At 38.9% G+C, this 27,539-nt stretch overlaps 1 long non-coding RNA gene across 1 annotated transcript in view; it reads right to left on the bottom strand.

The window, feature by feature from the left end:
* Positions 1–357: 357 nt before the first annotated feature.
* Positions 358–27,539, bottom strand: part of LOC307180903 — a 217,183-nt gene continuing 190,001 nt past the window's right edge. Inside the window, exon 11 of the long non-coding RNA XR_013825799.1 lies at positions 358–557. This is a non-coding gene — a long non-coding RNA (uncharacterized lncRNA). The remainder of the gene's footprint in view (positions 558–27,539) is intronic.

Here is a 27,539-nt window from a genome sequence, read left to right as displayed (position 1 = left end):
GAAAAACAACAAATAACACCAAGGGTATCCCCATAAAGTTAACAGCTGATCTTTCAGCAGAAACTCTGCAAGCCAGAAGGGACCGGCAGGATATTTTTAAAGATATGAAGGAGAAAAACCTACAACCAAGATTACGCTACCCAGCAAGGATCTCATTCAGATTTGATGGAGAAATTAAAACCTTTACAGACAAGCAAAAGCTGAGAGAGTTCCGCACCACCAAACCAGCTTTACAACAAATGCTAAAGGAACTTCTCTAGGCAAGAAACACAAGAGAAGGAAAAGACCTACAATAACAAACCCAAAACAATTAAGAAAATGGGAATAGGAACATACATATCGATAATTACCTTAAATGTAAATGGATTAGGGCTTCCCTGGTGGTGCAGTGGTTGAGGGTCCGCCGGCCGATGCGCGGGACGCAGGTTCATGCCCCAGTCTGGGAGGATCCCGCATGCCGCGGAGCGGCTGGGCCCGTGAGCCATGGTCGCTGAGCCTGTGCGTCCAGGGCCTGTGCTCCGCAGCGCGAGGGGCTGTGGCAGTGAGGGGCCCACGTACTGCAAAAAAAACAAAACAAAAAAATGTTAATGGATTAAATGCTCCCACCAAAAGACACAGACTGGCTGAATGGATACAAAAACAAGACCCATATATATGCTGTCTACAAGAGACCCACTTCAGACCTAGAGACACATACAGACTGAAAGTAAGGGGATGGAAAAAGATATTCCATGCAAATGGAAACCAAAAGAAAGCTGGAGTAGCAATTCTCGTATCAGACAAAATAGACTTTAAAATAAAGACTATTAGAACAGACAAAGAAGGACACTACATAATGATCAAGGGATCGATCCAAGAAGAAGATATAACAACTGTAAATATTTATGCACCCAACATAGGAGCACCTCAATACATAAGGCAAATACTAACAGCCATAAAAGGGGAAATCGACACTAATACATTCATAGTAGGGGACTTTAACACCCCACTTTCACCAAAGGACAGATCATCCAAAATGAAAATAAAGAAACACAAGCTTTAAATGATACATTGAACAAGATGGACTTAATTAATATTTATAGGACATTCCATCCAAAAACAACAGAATACACATTTTTCTCAAGTGCTCATGGAACATTCTCCAGGATAGATCATATCTTGGGTCACAAATCAAGCCTTGGTAAATTTAAGAAAATTGAAATTGTATCAAGTATGTATTCCAACCACAACGCTATGAGACTAGATATCAATTTCAGGAAAAGATCTATAAAAAATACAAACACATGGAGGCTAAACAATACACTACTTACTAACGGAGTGATCGCTGAAGAAATCAAAGAGGAAATTAAAAAATACCTAGAAAGAAATGGCAATGGAGACACGACGACCCAAAACCTATGGGATGCAGCAAAAGCAGTTCTAAGAGGGAAGTTTATAGCAATACGATCCTACCTTAAGAAACAGCAAACATCTCGAATATACAACCTAACCTTGCACCTAAAGCAATTAGAGAAAGAAGAACAAAAAAAACCCAAAGTTAGCAGAAGGAAAGAAATCATAAAGATCAGATCAGAAATAAATGAAAAAGAAATGAAGGAAATGATAGCAAAGATTAATAAAACTAAAAACTGGTTCTTTGAGAAGATAAACAAAATTGATAAACCATTAGCCAGACTCATCAAGAAAAAAAGGGAGAAGACTCAAATCAATAGAATTAGAAATGAAAAAGGAGAAGTAACAACTGACACTGCAGAAATACAAACGATCATGAGAGATTACTACAAGCAACTCTATGCCAATAAAATGGACAACCTGGAAGAAATGGACAAATTCTTAGAAATGCACAACGTGCCAAGAATTAATCAGGAAGAAATATGAACAGACCAATCACAAGCACTGAAATTGAAACTGTGAATAAAAATCTTCCCACAAACAAAAGCCCAGGACCAGATGGCTTCACAGGTGAATTCTTTCAAACATTTAGAGAAGAGCTAACACCTCTCCTTCTCAAACTCTTCCAAAATACAGCAGAGGGAAGAACACTCCCAAACTCATTCTATGAGGCCACCATCACCCTGATAACAAAACCACACAAGGATGTCACAAAGAATCAAAACTACAGGCCAACATCACTGATGAACATAGATGCAAAAATTCTCAACACAATACTAGCAAGCAGAATCCAACAGCACATTAAAAGGATCATACAACATGATCAAGTGGGGTTTATTCCAGGAATGCAAGGATTCTTCAGTATGTGCAAATCAATCAACGTGATACACCATATTAACAAATAGAAGGAGAAAAACCATACGGTCATCTCAATAGATGCAGAGAAAGCATTCGACAAAATTCAACACCCATATATGATAAAAACCCTGCAGAAAGTAGGCACAGAGGGAACTTTCCTCAACATAATAAAGGCCATATATGACAAACCCACAGCCAACATCATCTTCAATGGTGAAAAACTGAAAGCATTTCCACTAAGATCAGGAACAAGACAAAGTTGCCCACTCTCACCACTCTTATTCAACATAGTTTTGGAAGCTTTAGCCACAGCAATCAGAGAAGAAAAGGAAATAAAAGGAATCCAAATCGGAAAACAAGAAGTAAAGCTGTCACTGTTTCCAGATGACATGATACTATACAGAGAGAATCCTAAAGATGCTACCAGAAAACTACTAGAGCTAATCAATAGATTTGGTAAAGTAGCAGGATAAAAAATTAATGCACAGAAATCTCTGACATTCCTATACACTAATGATGAAAAATATGAAAGGGAAATCAAGAAAACACTCCCATTTACCAATGCAACAAAAAGAAAAAAATATCTAGGAATAAACCTATGTAAGGAGACAAAAGACCTGTATGCAGAAAATTATAAGACACTGATGAAAGAAATAAAAGATGATACAAATAGATGGAGAGATATACCATGTTCTTGGATTGGAAAAATCAACATTGTGAAAATGACTCTACTACCTAAAGCAATCTACAGATTCAATACAATCCCTATCAAACTACCACTGGCATTTTTCACAGAACTAGAACAAAAAATTTCACAATTTGTATGGAAACAAAAAGACCCTGAATAGCCAAAGCAATCTTGGGAACGAAAAATGGAGCTGGTGGAAACAGGCTCCCTGACTTCAGACTATACTACAAAGCTACAGTAATCAAGACAGTATGGTACTGGCACAAAAACAGAAATATAGATCAATGGAACAGGATCGAAAGCCCAGAGATAAACCCATGCACATATGGTCACATTATCTTTGATAAAGGAGGCAGGAATGTACAGTGGAGAAAGGATAGCCTCTTCAATAAGTGGTGCTGGGAAAACTGGACAGGTACATGTAGAAGTATGAGATTAGATCACTGTCTAACACCACACACAAAAATAAGCTCAAAATGGATTAAAGACCTAAGTGTAAGGCCAGAAACTATCAAACTCTTAGAGGAAAACATAGGTGGAACACTCTATGACACAGATCACAGCAAGATCCTTTTTGACCCACCTCCTAGAGAAATGGAAATAAAAACAAAAATAAACAAATGGGACCTAATGAAACTTCAAAGCTTTTGCACAGCAAAGGAAACCATAAACAAGACCAAAAGACAACCCTCAGAATGGGGGAACATATTTGCAAATGAAGCAACTGACAAAGGATTAATCTCCAAAATTTACAAGCAGCTCATGCAGCTCAATAACAAAAAAGCAAACAACCCAATCCAAAAATGTGCAGAAGACCTAAATAGACATTTCTCCAAAGAAGATATACAGATTGCCAACAAACACATGAAAGAATGCTCAACATCATTAATCATTAGAGAAATGCAAATCAAAACTACAATGAGATATCATCTCACAGCGGTCAGAGTGGCCATCAACAAAAAATCTAGAAACAATAAATGCTGGAGAAGATGTGGAGAAAAGGATACACTCTTGCACTGCTGGTGGGAATGTGAATTGGTACAGCCACTATGGAGAACAGTATGGAGGTTCCTTAAAAAACTACAAATAGGGCTTCCCTGGTGGCGCAGTGGTTGAGAATCTGCCTGCCAATGCAGGGGACACGGGTTCGGGCCCTGGTCTGGGAGGATCCCACATGCCGCGGAGCAACTGGGCCCGTGAGCCAAAACTACTGAGCCTGCGCATCTGGAGCCTGTGCTCCGCAACAGGAGAGGCCGCAATAGTGAGAGGCCCGCGCACCGCAATGAAGAGTGGCCCCCGCTTGCCACAAGTGGAGAAACCCCTCACACAGAAACGAAGACCCAACACAGCCATAAATAAGTATTAATTAATTAAAAAAAATAATAACTACAAATAGAACTACCATATGACCCAGCAATCCCACTACTGGGCATATACCCTGAGAAAACCGTAATTCAAAAAGAGTCATGTACCAAAATATTCATTGCAGCTCTATTTACAATAGCCAGGAGATGGAAACAACCTAAGTGTTCATCATAGGATGAATGGATAAAGAAGATGTGGCACATATATACAATGGAATATTACTCAGCCATAAAAAGAAACGAAATTGAGTTATTTATAGTGAGGTGGATGGACCTAGAATCTGTCATACAGAGTGAAGTAAGTCAGAAAGAGAAAGATAAATACCGTATGCTAACACATATATATGGAATCTAAGAAAGAAAAATGTCATGAAGAACCTAGGGGTAAGACGGAAATAAAGACACAGACCTACTAGAGAATGGGCTTGAGGATATGGGGAGGGGGAAGGGTAAGCTGTGACAAAGTGAGAGAGTGGCATGGACATATATACACTACCGAACGTAAGGTAGATAGCTAGTGGGAAGCAGCTGCATAGCACAGGGAGATCAGCTCGGTGCTTTGTGACCACCTGGATGGGTGGGATAGGGAGGGTGGGAGGGAAGGAGACGCAAGAGGGAGGAGATATGGGAACATATGTATAACTGATTCACTTTGTTATAAAGCAGAAACTAACACACCATTGTAAAGCAATTATACTCCAATAAAGATGTAAAAAAAATAAATTAAAAAAAACATATCTGGCCTTTATTTAACGTGGGTGTAGTTTTGAAATTCAGGCTGTCTGTCCAATAGGATTGGATTACCTACCAAATGTGTTGGAGTATCTAAAACACTTCTTTAAATCCCTGAGGCACTTCTGGCTTGCCAACCATATGCTGAACCACAAATATTTACATCAATGTGATTCAGAAAAAAATTGACTTGAAACAGAGATTTTTCCCTACAGATAAAGTGGACTAAAGATTCTTGCACCAGGTTGGTGAATGGTGTGTGTTATGGACTGATCTGTGTCCTCCCGAAATTCATATGCTGAAGTCTTAACCCCCAGTTAGGACCTCGGAATGTGACAGGATTTGGAGGCAGAGCCTTGAAAGAGGTGATTAAGGTAAAATGATATGGCTAATATGATTGGTGTCCTTATAAGAAGAAATTAGGACACAGACAAGCACTGAGGAACACCAGGTGAAGACTCAGTGAGAAGACAGCCATCTACAGACCAAGGAGAGAGGCCTCAGCAGAAATGAACCCTACCAGTATCTTGATCTGCAACTTCTAGCCTCCAGAACTGTGGGAAAACCCATTTCTGTTGTTTAAGCCACCCAGACTGTGATACTTTGATATGGCAGCCTGAACCGACTAGCACAGTGTGCCATGCAAGTCCGAATCTTCATCCAAGTTCCCAAAGATCAAAAGTCAGAGACTGGAATTGTTTAACCATGGATATGGTAAGGATATGAAGGGAACTCTGAAATTATGATAGGTAAATGGGGCAAAAGGGTAAATTAAGGCAAAAATACCATGTTTTACTATTCCTTACCAACTTTCAAAATGGGCTGTGACTTACAGGTTGGGGCCAACAATATTACGAACATTAGAGACCTAGAAAGACAGAAAGGATAGCCTTTTTGTAATTTTCATGTATTTTTCTACAACACAGAACATGAATTCTGGGATTCCTTTGAGATTTGGGGGACAGGAAGGATAGACAAAACATGGAGATGTCCATAGGCAAATAAAACTGCCTGGACTTATGCCATGGTCTTCCTGTTTCATATTGAATAGATGCCTTCATAAAGAGCAAATGTAGCGGGAATTCCCTGGCGGTCCAGTGGTTAGGACTCCAGGCTTTCAGTGCTGAGGGCCCGAGTTCAATCCCTGGTTGGGGAACTAAGATCCCACAAGTCGTGTGGCCAAAAATAAGTAAATAAATAAACATAAAGGTATTTAAATAAAATTTTAAATAAAGAGCAAATGTAGTGCTTAATAAGCCACTGAAAACTGAGAGGAAGTAACAAAACTCTCATCAAAATATCTGCCTTTCAGTCAAAGAAAGCATAATGCATTATCTCCCAAATTATATGAGGATGTTTCAAAGTTCAGTTAGAACTTGTGCATTTGGATACAGGAATCTTATTATACTTAAGAATCAGCTTTACCCATTACAACCTCTGTCGTTTTGTACTACTTATATTAACACATTTTACTGAATTAGCTGTACTTTTGACTTGACAGTGTGTTTCACTACAGAAGTCAAAGGCCCATGTGTATGTGTGTATGTGTGATTGCACCTGTTGAAGTGAAAAAGACACCCACAGGAGTTTAGACATTGTGAAAAATAAAAATGATGTATTTGGAGGAATGTATAACTGTCTCTAAACGAAATTTTAGAAATTTTCAACAGGGAACAAAGACAAAATAGCTATCCTAAACACTCAGTGTTTTCTTGAAGTTTTCTTTTTCTTTTCACTTTTTTTCTCCAGGCAGCTTATCTCTATTTTAAGCTCTTGGCCTCCATTGATCTTTACACATTCTTAACCTTCTGTAACCACACTTTATTCTCTAGAGGGAGATTTGTCTACAGGCCTCATTTCTATGATTCTGCTGTTATTAGCCTAATAAGTATTCTCTTTCACACTCACTGCAAAGTGGTTTTCTAACAGCACAAAAAAATAAATGAATAAATAAAAAATGTGACTTCATTTGCTGCACACAAGATTTGTACTTAAAAATAAGAAGCAGTTTTTCTTTTCTATGCTAGTAAGAAATTTGCAGATCCATCAGGTCAAAATAACCAGCACATGCAAAATGCCTGTTACTTACCACCATTATTTTTAAGAGACATTTGAATAGTTGGAAGAATTGTCAGTCTGTACATTTTCCTTTGATTAAAGAGGAGACAGCCTGCCATGACACCAGAAACTGTTAATATTACAACACTAGGCAGCTCAGAAACATACAACTCCTTCTGCTTTCCAACTTGTATTTATTTGAAAAAGGTCTAGGCCGTGTAGTTGATGCCAAATTCTTTAAGAAGGTGTTGTATGCTTAAAGTCTACCTTTCATTAGAATCTTAGATTAAGATCTTAGCAATTATAACATTCCTTTTTCGCTAGGAAATGTTTTTTATGTGACTTCTACAAATACATTACTTAGGTTTTTACTGGTATCTAATATATGCATATGTGCTCACCACTGTCGTAGGACATGCAGGAAATATGAAAAACACCTAAGCACTTCCAACCTGGGCCCAGCAGAACAGCTCTTGCAAAGAAGAGGGCCGAGAAGCAGAAGGACCATCCTGCCATCAACGAGGTAGCTACCACAGAATACACTATCAACATTCACAAGTGCATCCTGGGAGTGGGCTTCAAGAAGCTTGCCCCTTGGGCACTCAAAAGGATCCAGAAATTTGCCATGAAGGAGGTGGGAACTTCAGATGTACACAATGACACCAGGCTTAGTAAAGCTATCTGGGCCAAAGGAATAAGCAATGTCCCACACTGTATCCATGTGCAATTGTCCAGGAGACTTAATGAGGATGAAGATTCACCAAATAAACTCTATATGTTGGTTAGATACGTACCTGTCACTACTCTCAAAAATCTACAGACAAAATGTAGATGAGAACTAACCGCTAGCTGTCAAATGACATTATAAAACCTCAAAAAAACATACACACACATAAGATATGGTTTCCATATTAAGTTGCTTAAAATTTAACTTAAGAGAAGATTAAGAAACATCAACAACCCAAGACTAAATTCAACTAAATCCTAAGGATGAGTTCTGAAGAGAGAAACTTGAGTGAGAATGGAAATAAACAATGAAAACTCAGAAAGGAGGTTAATGTAATCTAATCTTTGAATCAACTGACCAATTGCTTTCTCTCAGAGAACATTATAATTGACATTTTGTAAATTCATCAACTGTCATTCTCATCCATAATTCCATTATTTACACTTCACTGGAAATAGCTGGAAAAAATTAATTTATTGAGCACATACTATGAGCCAAGAATTATGTACACTCTTTTACACAGATTTTCCCATTTAATCCTCAAAATAACTCTACAATTTATGTTATACTGCCATCTCATAAATTAAAAAAAAATTTTAAACTGGTAGTTAAACCAGTTTAGGTCCCCACTTAAAGGAACCAGGGTTCTTGGAAGAAATGGTTGATCCGGACTTGCGGAAGGTAAAGTATAAAGTGTACCTAGAATATTTTGTGGGGCAAGAAAGTAAGGAAGCAAGACAACAGAAACAAGAAGAACTACAATCCTGCAGCCTATGGAACGAAAACCACATTCACAGAAAGACAGACAAAATGAAAAGGCAGGGGACGGTGTACTACATCAAGGAACAAGATAAAACACCACAAAAACAACTAAATGAAGTGGAGATAGGCAACCTTCCAGAAAAAGAATTCAGAATAATGATATGAAGATGATTCCGGACCTTGGAAAAAGAATGGAGGCAAAGATCGAGAAGACAAAAGAAATGTTTAACAAAGACCTAGAAGAATTAAAGAACAAACAAACAGAGATGAAGAATACAATAACCGAAATGAAAAATAAACTACAAGGAATCAATAGCAGAAAAACTGCTGCAGAAGAACGGATAAGTGACCTGGAAGACAGAATGGTGGAATTCACTGCCATGGAACAGAATAAAGAAAAAAGAATGAGAATAAAAAGAAATGAAGACAGTCTAAGAGACCTTTGGGACAACATTAAACACAACAACATTTGCATTATAGGGGTCCCAGAAGGAGAAGAGAGGGAGAAAGGACCCAAGAAAATATTTGAAGAGACTATAGTCGAAAACTTCCCTAACACGGTAAACGAAATACCCACCCAAGTCCAGGAAGCACAGAAAGTCCCAGGCAGGATAAACCCAAGGAGAAACACGCCGAGACACGTAGTAATCAAATGGATAAAAATTAAAGACAAAGAAAAATTACTGAAAGCAACAAGGGAAAAATGACAAATAATATACAAGGGAACTCTCATAAGGTTAACAGCTGATTTCTCAGCAGAAACTCTACAAGCCAGAAGGGAGTGGCACGATATATTTAAAGTGATGAAAGGGAAGAACCTACCACCAAGATTACTCTACCCAGCAAGGATCTCATTCAGATTCAATGGAGAAATCAAAAACTTTACAGACAAGCAAAAGCTAAGAGAATTCAGCACCACCAAACCAGCTCTACAACAAACGCTAAAGGAACTTCTCTAAGTGGGAAACACAAAAGAAGAAAAGGACCTACAAAAACAAACCCATAGCAATTAATAAAACGGTAATAGGAACATACATATTTATAATCACCTTAAATGTGAATGGATTAAATGCTACAACCAAAAGACACAGGCTTGCTGAATGGATAGAAAAACAAGACACATATATATGCTATCTACAAGAGACCCACTGCAGACCTAGGGACACGTACAGGCTGAAAGTGAGGGGATGGAAAAAGATATTCCATGCAAATGGAAATCAAAAGAAAGCTGGAGTAGCAATACTTGTGTTAGATAAAATAGACTTTAAATAAAGAGTGTTAGAAGAGACAAAGAAGGACACTACATAATGATCAAGGGATCAATCCAAGAAGAAGATATAACAACTATAAATATATATGCACCCAACACAGGAGCACCTCAATACATAAGGCAAATGCTAACAGCTATAAAAGAGGAAATCAACAGTAACAAAATAACAGTGGGGGACTTTATCACCTCACTTACACCAATGGACAGCTCATCCAGACAGAAAATTAATAAGGAAATACAAGTTTTAAATGACACAACAGACCAGAGATTTAATTGATATGTATAGGACATTCCAACCGAAAACAGCAGATTACATTTTTTTCGCAAGTGCACACAGAACATCCTCCAGGACAGATCACATCTTGGGTCACAAATCAAGCCTTCGTAAATTTAAGAAAACTGAAACCATATCAAGCATCTTTTCTGACCACAACGCTATGAGATTAGAAATAAATTACAGGGGAAAAAACCATAAAAAGCACAAACAAATGGAGGCTAAACAATACATTACTAAATAACCAAGACATCACTGAAGAAATCAAAGAGGAAATCGAAAAATTCCTAGAGACAAATGACAATGAAAACATGACGATCCAAAACCTATGGGATGCAGCAAAAGCAGTTCTAAGAAGGAAGTTTATAGCAATATAATCCTACCTCAAGAAATAAGAAAAATCTCAATAAACAATCTAAACTTACACCTAAAGGAACTAGAGAAAAAAGAACAAACAAAACCCGAAGTTAGCAGAAGAAATCATAAAGATCAGAGCAGGAATAAATGAACTAAAAACAAAGAAAACAATAGGAAAGATCAATAAAACTAAAAGCTGGTTCTTTGAGAAGATAAACAAAATTGATAAACCATTAGCCAGACTCATCAAGAAAAAGAGGGAGAGGACTCAAATCAATAAAATTAGAAATGAGAAAGAAGAAGTGACAACAGACACTGCAGAAATACAAAGCATCATAAGAGACTACATACAAGCAACTCTATGTCAATAAAATGGACAACCTGGAAGAAATGGATAAATTCTTAGAAAGGTATAACCTTCCAAGACTGAACCAGGAAGAAACAGGAAATATGAACAGTCTAATCACAAGGAATGAAACTGAAACTGTGATGAAAAATCTTCCAACAAACAAAAGTCCAGGACCAGATGGCTTCACAGGTGAATTCTATCAAACATTTAGAGAAGAACTAACATCTATCCTTCTCAAACTCTTCGAAAAAATTGCAGAGGAAGGAACATTCCCAAACTCATTCTATGAGGCCACCATCACCCTGATACCAAAACCAGACAAAGATACTACAAAAAAAGAAAATTACAGACCAATATCACTGATGAATATAGATGCAAAAATCCTAGACAAAATACTAGCAAACAGAATCCAACAGCACATTAAAAGGATCATACACCATGATCAAGTGGGATTCATCCCAGGGATGCAAGGGTTCTTCAATATATAAATATCTAACAAATTGAAGAATTAAAACCATATGATTATCTCAACAGATGCAGAAAAGCTTTTGACAAAATTCAACACCCATTTATGATAAATACTCTCCAGGATGTGGGCATAGAGGGAACCTACCTCAACATAATAAAGGCCATATACGACAAAAGCACAGCAAACATCATTCTCAATGGTCAAAAACTGAAAGCATTTTCTCTAAGATCAGGAACAAGACAAGGATGTCCACTCTCACCACTATTATTCAAGATAGTTTTGGAAGTCCTAGCCACGGCAATCAGAGAAGAAATAAAAGGAATACAAATTGGAAAAGAAGAAGTAACACTGTCACTGTTTGTAGTTGATATGGTACTATACATAGAAAATCCTAAAGATGCCACCAGAAAACTACTAGAGCTAGTCAATGAATTTGGTAACGTTGCAGGATACAAAATGAATGCACAGAAATCTCTTGCATTCCTATACACTAACAATGAAAGATCAGAAAGAGAAACTAAGGAAACAATCCCATTCACCATTGCAACAAAAAGAATTAAATATCTAGGAATAAACCTACCTAAGGAGGTAAAAGACCTGTACTCAGAAAACTATGACACTGATGAAAGAAATCAAAGATGACACAAACAAATGGAGAGATATACCATGTTCTCGGATTGGAAGAATCAAGCTTGTGAAAATGACTATACTACCCAAAGCAATCTACAGATTCAATGCAATCCCTATCAAATTACCAGTGGCAATTTTTTTTACAGAACTAGAACAAAGAAATCTTAAAATTTGTATGGAGACACAAAATACCCCAAATAGCAAAAGCAATCTTTTTTTTTTTTTTTTTTTTTTGCGGTACACGGGCCTCTCACTGTTGTGGCCTCTCCCATTGCAGAGCACAGACTCCGGATGCACAGGCTCAGCAGCCATGGCTCACGGGCCCAGCCGCTCTGCAGCGTGTGGGATCTTCCCGGTCCGGGGCACGAACCCATGTCCCCTGCATCGGCAGGCAGACTCCCAACCACTGCGCCACCAGGGAAGCCTGCAAAAGCAATCTTGAGGGAAAAAAACAGAGCTGGAGGAATCAGACTCCCTGACTTCAGACTATACTACAAAGCTACAGTAATCAAGACAATATGGTACTGGCACAAAAACAGAAACATAGATCAATGGAAGAGGACAGAAAGCCCAGAGGTAAACCCACGCACCAATGGTCAACTAATCTATGACAAAGGAGGCAAGGATATACAATGGAGAAAAAACAGTCTCTTCAATAAGTGGTGCTGGGAAAACTGGACAGCTACATGTAAAAGAATGAAATTAGAACACTCCCTAACACCATATACAAAAATAAACCCAAAATGGATTAAAGTCCTAAATGTAAGACCGGACACTGTAAAACTCTTAGAGGAAAACACAGGAAGAACTCTCTTTGACGTAAATCACAGCAAGATCTTTTTCAACCTACCTCCCAGAGTAATGGAAATAAAACCAAAACTAAACAAATGAGACCTAATGAAACTTAAAAGCTTTTGCATAGCAAAGGAAACCATAAACAAGACAAAAAGACAACCCTCAGAATGGGAGAAAATATTTGCAAACAAATCAACAGACAAAGGATTAATCTCCAAAATATATAAACAGCCCATGTAGCTCAATATTAAAAAAACAAACAACCCAATCAAAAAATGGCAGAAGACCTAAATAGACATTTCTCCAAAGAAGACATACGGATGGCCAAGAGGCACATGGAAAGATGCTCAACATCACTAATTATTAGAGAAATGTAAATCAAAACTACAATGAGGCATCACCTCACATCCATCAGAATGGGCATCATCAGAAAATCTACAAACACCAAATGCTGCAGAGGGTGTGGAGAAAAGGGAACCCTCTTGCACTGTTGGTGGGAATGTAGATTCATACAGCCACTATGGAGAACAGTATGGAGGTTCCTTAAAAAACTAAAAACAGAATTACCATATGACCCAGCAATCCCACTACTGGGCATATACCCAGAGAAAACCATAATTCAAAAAGACACATGCACCCCAATGTTCACTGCAGCACTACTTACAATAGCCAGGTCATGGAAGCAACCTAAATGCCCATCGACAGATGAATGGATAAAGAAGATATGGTAGACATATACAACGGAGTATTACTCAGCCATAAAAAGGAACGAAATGGGTCATTTGTAGAGACTTGGATGGACCTAGAGACTGTCATAGAGAGTGAAGTAAGTCAGAAAGAGAAAAACAAACATTGCATATTAACGCACATATGTGGAATCTAGAAAAATGGTACAGATGAACTGGTGTGCAAGGCAGAAATAGAGACACAGATGTAAGAACAAATGTATGGACACAAAAGGGGGAAGCGGGGGTGGTGGTGGTGGGATAAATTGGGAGATTGGGATTGACATATATACACTAATTGTATAAAATCGATAACTAATAAGAACCTGCTGTATAAATAAATAAAATTTTTTTAAAAAAAGGAAGCACTCAAAACCTGAAAAGAACATGGGAACCAGATTAAACGGGTTAATTAGTAGAACCAAAAAAATTATATTTAATTTTTTCAATAAGGCTGAGGTCTAGCGACTCAGTTTTCAGTCAAAAGACTAATGACACATGAAAACTAAAGCAACATAACATCCAACATAATACCCTAGATTGGATTATACACAAGAAGAAAATTATTATTAAGGATATTTGGGGAGGAAATTGGTTATATTTAAATTGAGATCTTATATTAGATAATTATACCAATATCAAATGTTCTGAATTTGATAGCTGATTCTATTTATATAGGAGATTTTTCTTACTCTTAGAAAGTACACAATGAAATAGTTAGGGTTGAAGGGTCATTAAACTGACTCTTAAATGGTTAATAATAATAGAGATAATATGTACTTAGCGTATGAGATAAAGCAAATGTAGCAAAATATTTACAGTTGACCAATCTAGCTGAAAGATATAAGGGTGCTAATTGTACTTTTCTTTCACCTTTTCTCTAGGTTTAGCATTTTTTGAAACAGAAAGTTGAGAGAGAAGGGAGTTTAAGCAACTTGTCAAAGACAGGCAGTGAGTGAGTGGTGGCACTAGGACGGAAACTCAGACAATGTACAAACTCAGCCAGGGCTTTTAACCACGCCTCATTATCACAGCAGCCAGAGGCATCAGTCTGCTCCAAACCTCCCCGTGGCTCCCCATCTCACTCAGGGCCAAAGCGAACATCCTTATTTATAAGTTTACATGGCCCTGCACCGCTTCTACTCAGAGTGTGGTCTGCAGACCCAAAAGAGGTTCAAAATGCAGAACCCCAGACCCCACTCCAGACCTACTGAATCTGAAACCACACTTCAACAACATCCCCAGGGGATTCCTATGCATATCAAAGCTTGAGAAGTGTTGTCTCTGTGACTGGGCCTCATTACTAACTCTGACTTCATCTCCTACCAATCTCCCTCTCTCTCACTCTGCTCCAGCCCTACTGGCCTCTTTGTATTCCTAAAGAATTCCACATACAATGCCACCTCAGTGCCTTTGCACTTGCTATGTCTTCTGCCTGTAGTGAACTTTCAATACGTATCTACCTGGCTCAGCTGTCCTAACTCCTTCAGGACTCTTCTCAATTATCAATGAGACTCTCCTGATATAAAGTCTCAACATTCTCCATTACTCTGCATTCCCCTAGAATTCCTACCCTCTCTGCCTTGCTTCCTTCTTCTCCAAAGCCCTTATCGACCACCTGGCATAGTATGTCTTTGCCTGTTTCTTGTTCTTGGTGTGCTATACCCCTGTAAGTTCCATGAAAGCTGGAGAGTTTGTCTGCTTTATTCTTTGCTTTATCCCCAGTTCCCAGAACAGTACCAGATCCATGGTAGTTCAGTAACAAATGCTCACTAAATGATCTATGAGCAAATTATCTGTAATTCTCACACCAGTCTTGTAATTGCCTACATTTAAGAGAAAAAGAGGTTTAAACAAGTCAAAGAACTTGCCCAAGGTCACTCAGCTAGTAAGAGGTGGAGCCACAGTTAAATCTGATATGAGTCCAAATTCTATAATCTCTGCCACTGTTTTACCACTTACGATGGCCTGAAAAACTGCACACCCTATAGAGTGATGGCACTGCCCTGAGGAGGAAGACGGATCTTTACCACTGACATGGCCCTTTACAGATAGAAAGGACTTTCACTCATGAATTCTTTCTTTCTTTCTTATTCTTACTTTATTCCATAAAGAAGTGAGGACTATACTGCCTCATCAGAACCTCCCAGTACCCATGTGTAGCAGGCTAGTACAGTCTGATGTGATTTGTTGGCCAGCTAAAGTCTTCCTCTCGATCAAGGAACAGGAAGTTGAATGCCAGTGACTACCTCACACCTTGTGTAATGGCATTGTGAAGTCACTGATTGTTCTTAAATGTGTCTCTGCAGCTGTGACCTGAGCACTAGCTTTCTTTGGTCAGTATCTGTGCTGCATCAGAGACAGGAGCTACATCTGTGTACATCACCCTAGTTCTCTTCATGTCCTTACTGTTCTATCACCCAGAAATGCATTTCACTTGATTTTAAACTCAATGACCCGAACTCTGGAAATGCATTTTGGTTAATAACTTCATTTAAAGCATCTGACAAAAATGCACGCATACAAATGAGGTTGGTGGATCTCAAGACTCACTGAACTTTAGAGGCCCTGAAGGAACTTTAAAAATATATACTGGGGGCTTCCCTGGTGGCGCAGTGGGTGAGAGTCCGCCTGCCGATGCAGGGGACACGGGTTCGTGCCGCGGTCTGGGAGGATCCCACATGCCACGGGGAGGCTGGGCCCGTGAGCCATGGCCGCTGAGCATGCACGTCCGGAGCCTGTGCTCCGCAGCGGGAGAGGCCACAGCGGTGAGAGGCCCGTGTACCGCAAAAAAAAAAAAAAAAAAAACTGGTATCAGGGCCCCGGCATAGAAATTTTTATCTGAATGATTTGGGGTGAGTCCCAAGCATCTGTATTTTGTAAAAGACCCCAAGTAATTGTAATGATTAGCTAGGCTTAAGAACCATTCTAAGACCTCAAGAAAATAGACATGTGTATGGGTGCGCACGCACACTCGCACAAAGTAACACCTCAGACAGTCTGTAGTACCTTGGCCCCAGTGGAGAGAAATACCAAGCAGATGATAAAAGGAAGAAGTTAGTGAACTGACCCTCAACAAACAGTGTGGACCGGACTCAATGACCAGTGAAAGTCAGTGAGGTGCCAAGAGTCCATTTACACCACTGATTTAACAGCTCACTGAGCTGTATTACTTTATTTGCTTTCAGTCCTTTTTCAGGATCAGGCAGGCCCCATAGAGAGGGGTCTAGCAACTTTGGATACACCAACAACCTTGATTCACCTTCAAGGAACACCATCTAGGAGACACTGTAAAGTGTAGCTACGATACATGGGGCCCAGCGATCCCAAGTCATCTACTTCGTCGTAGAAGAAATGGAGTAGATATCAACAACGGGAATTATTACATCACATCCTTCTTATTTCTCAATACTGAATGAAGCTATATTTGTTTCATCTGTTTGCAAAAGTGAAGCATCATGAAAATTAAGAAGTAATACCTTGGGGACTAGAGTTTTCTTCACAGAGGTGCTATCTAGTAGGATAGGAAGCCTTCTGGTCAGTAACATAGAAAGAGATCGTTCTTGTAAGGAAAAAGTCTCACACTATTTCTTAATGATGTAGGTAAGTATTTGGATCGTGCCAAAACCAAAATCAAGTTATGAAAACTTTACTCGGCTTCATGGTATGAAGAAGAAGGAAGAAAGGCCATAACAAGTATTTGATATGTCACTGCTCCCTGTCACTCCTGCTCATTACCATAAACCCCACCAGCCTCTGGTCACTTAATTCTTCCTACCAATTCCAATCTCATTTCCTTCAAGAAGCCACTCTGAGCACTGTGCTTTGTAAGTAACCTTGCTTTCCTCATTATCACTTCATGATTCATTTGGACTTGGTGTGACATTGTGCCATTACTTATCTTTTTATGGTACCTCTTCCCAGTATCTCAACTCTGCTCATCTTGAAGATAAAAGTTCTATCTTGATGAGGCTGGCGCCAATGGCCGGCGTGGGAGGCGGCGCCCCCAGAGAAAATGAGCAAAGCAGGTGAATATACCAAAAACTACTCTGCTAAGAAACAACCTGGGAAGGACCAGCATTCCTGCTCTGACTCACCTGTAAAGCAGAAAAGCAAAGGAACGGGGCCAAATAATTCTTCGGTTAATAAACCAATTAGAAGTGAGTCTTCGAAAAAACACATTTCCATTAAGAAAGAGAGTAGAATAGTGACTGTTTCATCAAAGACAACTAAAAGTAAACTCAATCTACTAGAACATTCTGAAAGTGATACCCTTGGATCTGATTCTGAATTTCAAGAAAGCATCCATACTCTATCACGCCTAACATAGGTCTAAATCTTTTAAAATTATGTTTTTGCCTTCAAATTTTAATAAATTACTTATGTTTTTGTTATAAAGAAAAAAGTTCTGTCGTACGTTATCGATACTTCATATTTTTCTCATGGAGCCTGTATACAATACACACAGCACTTAGTAGGTGTTCAATATACAGAAGTCGCTTGATTTGTTACTAAAATTCTTATCTATTTTGTGAAGAGTAAGTTTTCTCCCTAATCATTTGAAATATGTGCAACATTTCAAAAGTCCTAATCAGATCAGAATTGTTATTAGTGAACTCTGGATTTCCAAGCACACTGGGACCATTTAAAAGCATGAGTTTAGACCAATACAACTTTTTAAATGTCAAGTTAAATACCATTTTGGGCTTTTCTCTAAAGGCATTCGACCATTCCTTGCTTACCTTGAACATAATAAACTGTGCTCCCACCTCAAGGCTTTTGCCCTTGCTTTTCAATTCAGCTAGAACGTTCTGTCCTCTCAACTATTCATACCTGCCTCTTACTTTTCATTCAGGTCTCAGCTTAAATATTCCCCTTCAGGAAGGGACTCCAAGACCACTCAATTTAAAACAGCTCAAACTCACACTCTCTCTCACATTACCTTACTCTGTTTTCTTCATTACACTTAAATATCAGTACACATTTTCTTTCATTACAGTGAAAATATCTCATGCATCTATTTGTTTATTACCTAGTTTCTGACATTCGAGTGCATGCTCTCTGGGGGTAAGGAACTTCTCTGTAATGTTCACCCCTCCATTCCCAGTACTCATAAAGTGGTGCACAGCAAACACTTGATAAATATTTGCTACAGATACGGATTTTGAAGAGACTGAAAGTTGAAAAGCGAGCACTCTCTTACTCAGAAATGGGGTAAACATTTGAAACTTAAAATCAGTTCTCATTTACACGTCTACTTCCTACGAGACCCCTAAGTTCTTAGAAGAAAGAGACCTGAAACCAGTTACATGGAGTTGACAGAGGATAGAACTTGCTTGATAAAAGAAGTGGTGGCAATACAGGCTGGTAAGAAAAACTGGGCCCCTCCTCTGTCTTCTCAGCCATGCACCAAATGACTGCAGGTAATATCAAAATAATCATTATTTGTTGAAATGAAATCAATAAATATTTAAATGAGTCCACCTTGTCAATTATCATTTCTCATTTCAAATCTCATTTCTCCTTCTACGATATTGGTATAATTCACTCATGTTTGACAACTCCCTGCTAAGAAAGATCAAGTTCATACATTAAATTAAAATGATCAAGAGTATAAATAACATTTATGTGTCTATGAGCAAGCAAGTAACATTTACAGTGCATTACTCAACCTTGAATTTAATACCATCTTTAGCTTCAGTAACCTTGGGATTTTTTAATAAGCACCAGAATCCTGAGTTCAAAGGGTATACGTATCTCAGGACCATGCAACTTCTTTTCTTCCTTCCTTATCTCTAGCAGAGCTTTTTTTTTTATTTTTTACTTAACTCCAGGATGAAATTCATCAGGTTTTCTTTATATTCTCTCAAAGCAGTTGACACTTCAGTGACTTAGATGTTCGGCGGCATTTGTTCAGATGCCTTTCTGACAAGGATCCAGTGTTGTAATATCTTTCCACCCCAAAGTTTTTCACCAAGAGAAAATTGTTTTCTTTACCATTATACATGCCAACAGACTAATTCAAATCAATTCCATCTGAACCTTCACTAAAAATGTTTTCTTGGTTTTGCTACCTTAGATGCCTGAGATCTGCCCTGATATGCATTTTGTCACAAGTAGGCAAAGAGCTAGAGTGCTGGAAGGAATCTTTCTGTGAGGGTTTGCAGCACTAATTGAAATTTAAATGACAGAGAATATGAAAATAAAACGACAACATTTTTCTAGAGACAAGCAAAATTTCCAAGCCATAGGATGCCTTTCCAAAGAAATAATTGAAATGCAAGAAGCTATAAAACTGGTTTTAGATGAGATAGTGAATCATCCTAGTCAGATCCCGCCACGTGCCAGCCACTTATCAACCCACTGCTACATCCTCAGAAGTTTCTGCTCCTTGCATTCTCGAATGATGATGTTTCTAATGACGGTTCTATATTTGGTTAGCTGTAACCAAAAATTTTGATGAATAATCAAAGTACTATTCAGTAGGATCTGCGTGGAAAAATCCATGAAGATTCTCTTTGGTGAGTGACTACAGCAACACTGTGCAATATTTGGTGTTTATGGCCCCGCCATTTTGGTTCTACAAGTTGCCAGTCAGCTCGACAATGTGTTAGGAACCTGAGAGAATGCAAACAAGTGTACTAAATGGTATGATGCTTGTGCTGGTCATCACTCGTGATCACTGGTTATCATCCCTCCAGATGCACTCTCCACCATTTTTCATCTTTCTCTGTACCCTGGAAAGGTGGTATGCATGAATCACATCGATGGGTTCACTTGTCCTCTGGCTTCTGGATCGGTTTGGCCAATAAGAAGCATCAGCAAGAGGTGAAATGCTGAGAGGAGAGTGAGATGAGTATTTATTTCCTGCAGGCTGTCTGTGCACAGCACAGCTCTTGGCGGGTGGCCCTCTCCACACTGCTCCCTCTGCCTCTGGGTTTTGGCGACTACTCCACTCACCATTTGGGGCCTAGAGGAGAGAATGCTGTTACTAACACTAAGGATACTGCCTCACGGTTTCCTTCTACCTTCTTCACACATCTGTAAATCATCCTTTATTAAACTCTTCTAAAATGACCCAACTTGAGCTTCCACTGGCTTCCTCATGAGACCTTCGAAGTTCAAATGCCTGTCTTTGAGGAGTCTCCCATGTGGTAGGAAAGAAAAAGCATAATCTGTTAAGAGAATGATAATCAAATGACTCCAGAAAATGACAAAATCAAATATTAAACTATGAAGTCTCCGTAAAATGTTACTGGGATTAAGAGAAATGAAAGACTAAAGCTGGACCTGAGGAGGTTTCCAACAAAAGATGGAAGTTCAGATGGAGTGGCGAGATAGGAGAATATCTGGACAGAAGAAAGAGAGTAGATCTTAAATACTCTCACCACAAAAAAAATGCTAATTATGTAAGGCAGAGGATGTGTTAACTAACTTTATTGTGGTCATGATTTCACAACATATACATGTATCAAATCATCATGTTGTAAACCTACAACTTACACGATATCATATGTCAATTATATCTCAGTAAAGCTGAGGAGAAAAAGAAAAGAAGGGATAAAGAATCTCTGGTGGGAGAGTGACTTTGGCAAAAGTACAAGTATTACACATATATGTGTGTATATACGTATATATACTTATATAATAGAATGTGAGAGGACAGTTAACTGGGTGGTTAACTGGTTCATATGGTTTCTAAAACCTCCAGTGGTGAGGTAAATTTATGGTTAAAATACTGGCATAAACTATCCAATCTGGACCAGGCAACGTACGGGTGAATTCCACCCACAGGGATCAAGGCGCCCCAGTGAGGATGAAGAGACCAGCTGCAGCTCCTAACACTGACACTGACACTGACACTGACAAGTGGGTTCAGTTGTCGGCTACCATATTACGCAAAAGAACAAATAAGAGATGCAAAATAACTTGTCCTGGGGCTTATATTGTTGTTTTTTTTTTAAAAGCCTCTGATCAAAGTTTTTTCTGAATTCTCATCACATCAGACATCTCTGAAGTTTGAATGGACAGTTTGTGTCTTTTACATAATACAGAAGCCCCCGTTACACCACACTTCAGAGAGGGAAGTAGTGGCATGAGCTAAAGACCCATGTGCTACTTGCCCATGGTGATCATCATAACATAACAATCTTGCCCATGGTGATCATCATAACAAGAGCATCACTCGGTGCTGAGATTCTCGGAGCCAACCTACCCTCAGCTTTTAGTCTGTTCTGGTGTGTAATCCAGAAGCTCTGAGTTTCTGGTTTCTGACCCTTACTTTCTACATTACCCAACTTCTCTGAGATTCCATGGCCACACCTGCCCTTCCCATGTTGCTAAAATTGCTGTGAGGAACAAAGTACATAATGTCCATGAAAGCACTAGATAAGCTGAATAAAAGGTCATTCAAGTGAGAGATACTGCTCAGGACGATGGAGATGGTGGGAAAGGCAAGGTAAAAATATCTCCCTCAAATTCTTAGCAACATAAATGCATAATTTTGGTGTTCATCCCATAAAATGATTTAACAGTATACTAAAGGATTTAAATGTCACGAATCTATGGGTTCCTCCAATTTGCTTCAGTACCAATACTACTATGTGAAATACTATGTTAAAATATAACATTGGCTTTTGTGCATTGTTTCACAGATCCTTTCACATCAACTAAAAGAATGTCTCCTATACTTTGTAAGATATCTTCTATCCTTTACTTCATAGAAGCTTTTGAAGGCAACTCAGGCATATTAAAATGTGTGAGTCAAGCTTCTCTCGCTCGCAAAAGCAATGTCTGTTGGAAGATGTCAGTGCATCACATCACGAAAATTCCCCCGATCTACTATGAAAATTCAGAAGGGTGACCCTGACTGTGACCTTCTTTCCCTGAAGTAACTCCAGTGCCTGCATCTGTGCACTGGAATAACTATAATTATAAAAATACAGTTTATAACCTGTGGGAAAAAATGACCCCCGAAATAGATGTGCCTCTCCTATCACAACAGATCTTCGGGATGGGAGAGTCTACCCTGAAATGAATGAGTCAAGGACACAGAAGAGAAGCAAAAGAGAAGCATAGGGATAGGATTTTACATGGTTTTGATGTCCAAAAGCAAAGCTCAAAAATAACACTTATTGCAGAAGCATTGTATTTACCTAGTATGAACTGGTTAACTACTTAGTTAAATGATCAAAGAAACATTTTAACCACAGTTAATGATGTCCTGCTTTATGTTACAAAAATTATTCACAGAATGGCTTTCTACGAAAATATCATGTGGGTCACTCTTGAAAGAAGGCAGCACCATGGCGTTTCATATCTGCCGGTGCATAGTCCACTGCGGGAAATTAGAAGGTATTTTCTCTATAAAAGAATGCCTCTGTGGCAATTCTTCAACCCTACACTTAAGTTATGGCTTCTTCTATTATGGCTTTTGGAGCAGCAGCTCTTTCATTCCAGAATTCTGGCTGTACATTTTATTGCAGTAATAAAATAATAAGAACCTAATCTCTTTTGAAAGGGTTTGCAGAAAGGATGGGTGCAAAATTGGCACAGGACAGAGTTTTCAACCTTTCCCCAGTGAAGTACAGACTAAGTAGGTCACAGACAATCTGATTTTTTCCTAACTTGTCTTGATTCCAGCATGTCCTTACATGGTATGCAGAGCTCGCCAATATTCACGACGATTTCAGAGTAATAAGACATAGTTCATACAATATTTGAGTCAATTCCACAAGGTTGCTACATAAATATTGGATTTGCAGAATGAACTTCCAAGTCCCTTCAGGATTCCTCAGCTGGATCACCACAAGGCTGGAGCTTCTGACACCCTACTGCTTGTAAAAATGCTTTTGATCAAAGAGAACGCAGCAAATGTATGCAGAGAGATGTTTTTAGGGACCTCCGAAGACCTGTGCCTTTGAGTGAAGGACAGGACACACATATAAGGCAGTCAAGTGCAGTGCTTCTCCTGGCTCCCCAGTGCCTTGTCCAGACCATGTTCCCATCAACCACTTGACCAAGTCTATAACCACATTATCTGATTATAGTGCCCTTATCTCCACTCTTGTTATATTTTAACCAACTGACTGCCAGAACATTGATTATTTTGGAAACTAAAAAGTTTTCCTCTTTAGTAATAAAGCCCTGATCTGATGCTGGAGGTAGAGTCATGTAGTGGGTATGAGTGGATTCCGGAACCAGATTCAAATCCCGTGTCTGTATCATTTAATAGCTGTACAGTTTTGAAGAAGTCAGCAAAACTCACCAAGCTTTTGTTTCCTTATCTGTATACTGATGGGCATAATAATAGGGTGGTTTTGTATAAACCCACATAAACTACTCAATTTAGTGACTGTCATGTGATAAATGCCCAATGAAGATTTGATGATGATGATAATCACTGGAGAGAGCAAAATCCACTTAAGAAACCATCCCCAAAACTTCGGCTAGAAGACGGTGCAGTAAAAGCAAGTTTACTCTACACCTCCTTCTGAAAACCTCCACACGGAATGGAAATATATCCATCTACATGAACCCAGGAAAGAGCAAAAAACCCCAACCAAAGTTCGTAAACAACATCTGCCAAAGTTCAGTGAATTGTGGACTTAAATGAAGAAGGATGCTGAAAGCCAAAACTCCCTTCTCCCGTTCCTGAGCAGTGTGCAAAAATCCTCGAAGGTATAGGATCCTGAGAGGCTGAACTGAGACTCCTATACTTGGACCCATGAAGACTGTGGATATGTGTAGGCTACGAGGGCACCGGGGACCTGAGGCAACTGGGGGTTCAGTTCCGAGTCACAAAATGTCATGGGAGGTGGGTTGATGAAGGGAACACACAACTCCACTTTATTATTTTCTGCCCCAAAGTCCAAATCAGAAGAAGCGAGACGAGAAGAAAAGGAAGAACACCAATTGGTTCTGCAGCAAACTCTTATAAACAAAGATGAATAAATACTAAATAGTAAACTAAAAGACTTGTGAGCTCAGAGGCTCCACTTTGGTCCATGTTGATCTCTTACATGGTTTCTGAGCTCTCGGAGAGGACAAGCAGATATAGTGAAGAAGTTCCCTTTAGAATTATACTAAAATAATATTCTAGTTTAAGTATGCCCCAAAGAGTGCATGGCATATACTTGTAATAATAAAAATATATTCGTTGTCTATTTCAAATGCAACTTTAATTGGATGTCTTGTATTTTTTATTTGCTAAATTTGTCAATCATACCTCACCCACAGATAAGAAAGAAGCAGAAAGAGCTCAACAGGACCCGTAACACAGATACTATAAAAACAGGGGGAAATTAGCATAGCAAGCAAAAGGAAGGAAAGATGTACTTCAGATGCACTGTCCCCAAGAAATCGAAGAAAAGTTCAAATAAGCATCTTTATAATCTCAAAGAAAGTAAAGGAATACGGACTATGGGAAAAAAATATCTCAAATAATAAATAAAGCAGCAGGAGGTGAAAAGTGATTTGACAAAACTGAGGAAAGGAATTGAAGATGATAAATAAAGCTACCTCAAAATAAAAACAATGAGGAGGAAAACACATTCTGCTAAGAAGGAGCCAACTATGTGGAAAAGAGACATGAGAAAATAACAAAGTCCAGAAGATAAAGGCAAATGAATGAAAAGCAGAAGGAAGAGAGGCACGGGAAGTCCAATGGCCAGGTGGTGATGATGAACTCAGGTCTTAACCCCTAAACAAAACTGTGTCTAGGGCTTCCCTGGTGGCGCAGTGGTTAAGACTCCACCTGCCAATGCAGGGGACGCGGGTTCGAGTCATGGCCGGGAAGATCCCACATGCCGCGGAGCAACTAAGCCCGTGCGCCACAACTACCGAGCCTGCGCTCTAGAGCCCGCGAGCCACAACTACTGAGCCCGTGTGCCGCAACTACTTAAGCACACGCACCTAGAGCCCATGCTCTGCAACAAGAGAAGCCACCACAATGAGAAGCCTGCGTACCTCAAAGAAGAGCAGCCCCTGCTCGCTGCAACTAGAGAAAGCCCACACGCAGCAATGAAGACCCAACACAGCCTAAATAAATAAATAAATAAATAATAAAAATGAAAAAAAAACCAAAAAACTGTGTCTTCCTGGCAGGGATATACTCACTTCATGAAATGTCATGTCAGGTCAAGCATATTCACGGCTCGACAATCCTATTAGGCATTTCTTCTTTCTCAAATGGTTCCCACATGTTGGGAGTCCAACCCTTCTGATTCTTATTAAATAAAATAACAGGGCTTCCCTGGTGGCACAGTGGTTAAGAATCCACCTGCCAATGAAGGCGACACAGGTTTGAGCCCTGGTCCAGGAAGATCCCACATGCCGTAGAGCAACTAAGCCTGCATGCCACAACTACTGAGCCCGCGTGCTGCAACTACTGAAGCCAGTGAACCTAGAGCCCATGCTCCACAACAGGAGAAGCCACCGTAATGAGAAGCCCACGCACCGCAATGAAGAGTAGCCCCCGTTCAACGCAACTGAAGAAAGCCCGGGCGCAGCAACGTAGAACCAACGCAGCCAAAAATAAATTTATTTTTAAAATAAATTTATTTTAAAAATAAATAAATAAAATAACAAATCAGTGTGCCTATAATAAAGAGCATTTGAGAATCAGGATGGGATGGAAACAAACTCTGTGTCTGCAAATATCCAAAAATAAGTTACAAGATATTTCTAAAATACAACTGTCTGTAAAAATGAAAACATGATGAACACTTAGGAAGGTTTTGACCGAATTAAAAAAATATCACTCTACTGAAAAAAGAAGTTCCATAACAAAGAATTGTAAAATACAGTCAAGACACAATCTATTCTCTTAACTGAATTTTATACATTAAAAAGAGAGAACATTTAATCCCATCAAAATATAGAACTCTACGTGTATATTTTCCTTTGTAGTGAAGATGTGAATTAGAGAAGATTTTTGAATACTATATATCAATCAATAAATATTATTGTCTTAGAGGTTTGCCATGTTTGACCTATTTAGTCATATAGCCTCCGTGTCCAAACAGAACCCTGCACTGTTGTTATCTTTCCCCACGTTCAGTATAGAGAGATGGCCTTATTTTTGTCAGTTGGCAGCAAGCTTATCCTGAAGGTCTCAGTGTCCTTCAATCAGAACGTTATGTGAACTATCTGTTTTCCTGAGTCATCTTTGATTAGGAATTAATTTGAATTTTCTATGACCTCTATCAAGAGGATAATTCTCTCTCTCAGTGATGTTACTGTTCTCAAATGAAATACTCTGGACTTAAAGACACAATAATATTTTCATTTACAAGCCTAGACCCTGGTACATAAACATGTTGAACTTAATTCTTGGGAATTGTGTGGTACCTACATAAAGAGAAATGTGGACTGGGGCTAACAAAGGTGGCAAACAAGCTTGGAAGAAAATAAAGGAAAAAGACTGTGCTTCTTCCCTTCTCCCTCTCATCGTTAAATTAGCATTGCTATTGTCTCCCACGTACTCTGGGTAGTTTAGTGTTTGTGGCGAGGTTGCTGTCAGATTCTGCAGTTGAGTGTTGATGGATTAGATATTAAGGAACATAAAGTTCTTCGAAAAAACAGGGCATGATCTTTGTACTCTTGGGAGAACATAGGCAGGAACTTATAATCGCTTGCTAATTACCCTGAGTGAAGTAATTTGTTTTATCTGCCATTTGGTTTCCTGCAAAATGCGGGGAAAAAAAAACTATTATGGGATTTTGCTCAAACTAATTACTACTATTTTATCATGAAGACTGTTCAAGCGTAATCCTCTTTCCTTGGCTTGCTTCCTCCTTGAATTTAAAGTCTTATGGTAAGCCAAGAAGTAGTTTAAACATCCTAGACTGTAATAGATATTCCTGATTTTTAGCCTCCCCTATAATAATGTGCAATGATACCTCAGTATTCAAAGTCAACAGTTGTTAACAAGTGTTGTAGATGGCTTTTCTTGGTAGAAGGTTATGGAATGGGTAGTAGGTCAATATCAAAAGAAAACTTGCTTGAATCTATAATGACAGAGAATTTATAAAAGTCATTGTTACACAGTGCCTTACAATTAACAAAGAGCTGTTACATACATAATTTC

This window comes from Stenella coeruleoalba, assembly GCF_951394435.1.
Source record: "Stenella coeruleoalba genome assembly, chromosome: X".
Lineage (NCBI taxonomy): Eukaryota > Metazoa > Chordata > Mammalia > Artiodactyla > Delphinidae > Stenella > Stenella coeruleoalba.
This window is presented reverse-complemented; position numbering and strand designations above follow the sequence as displayed.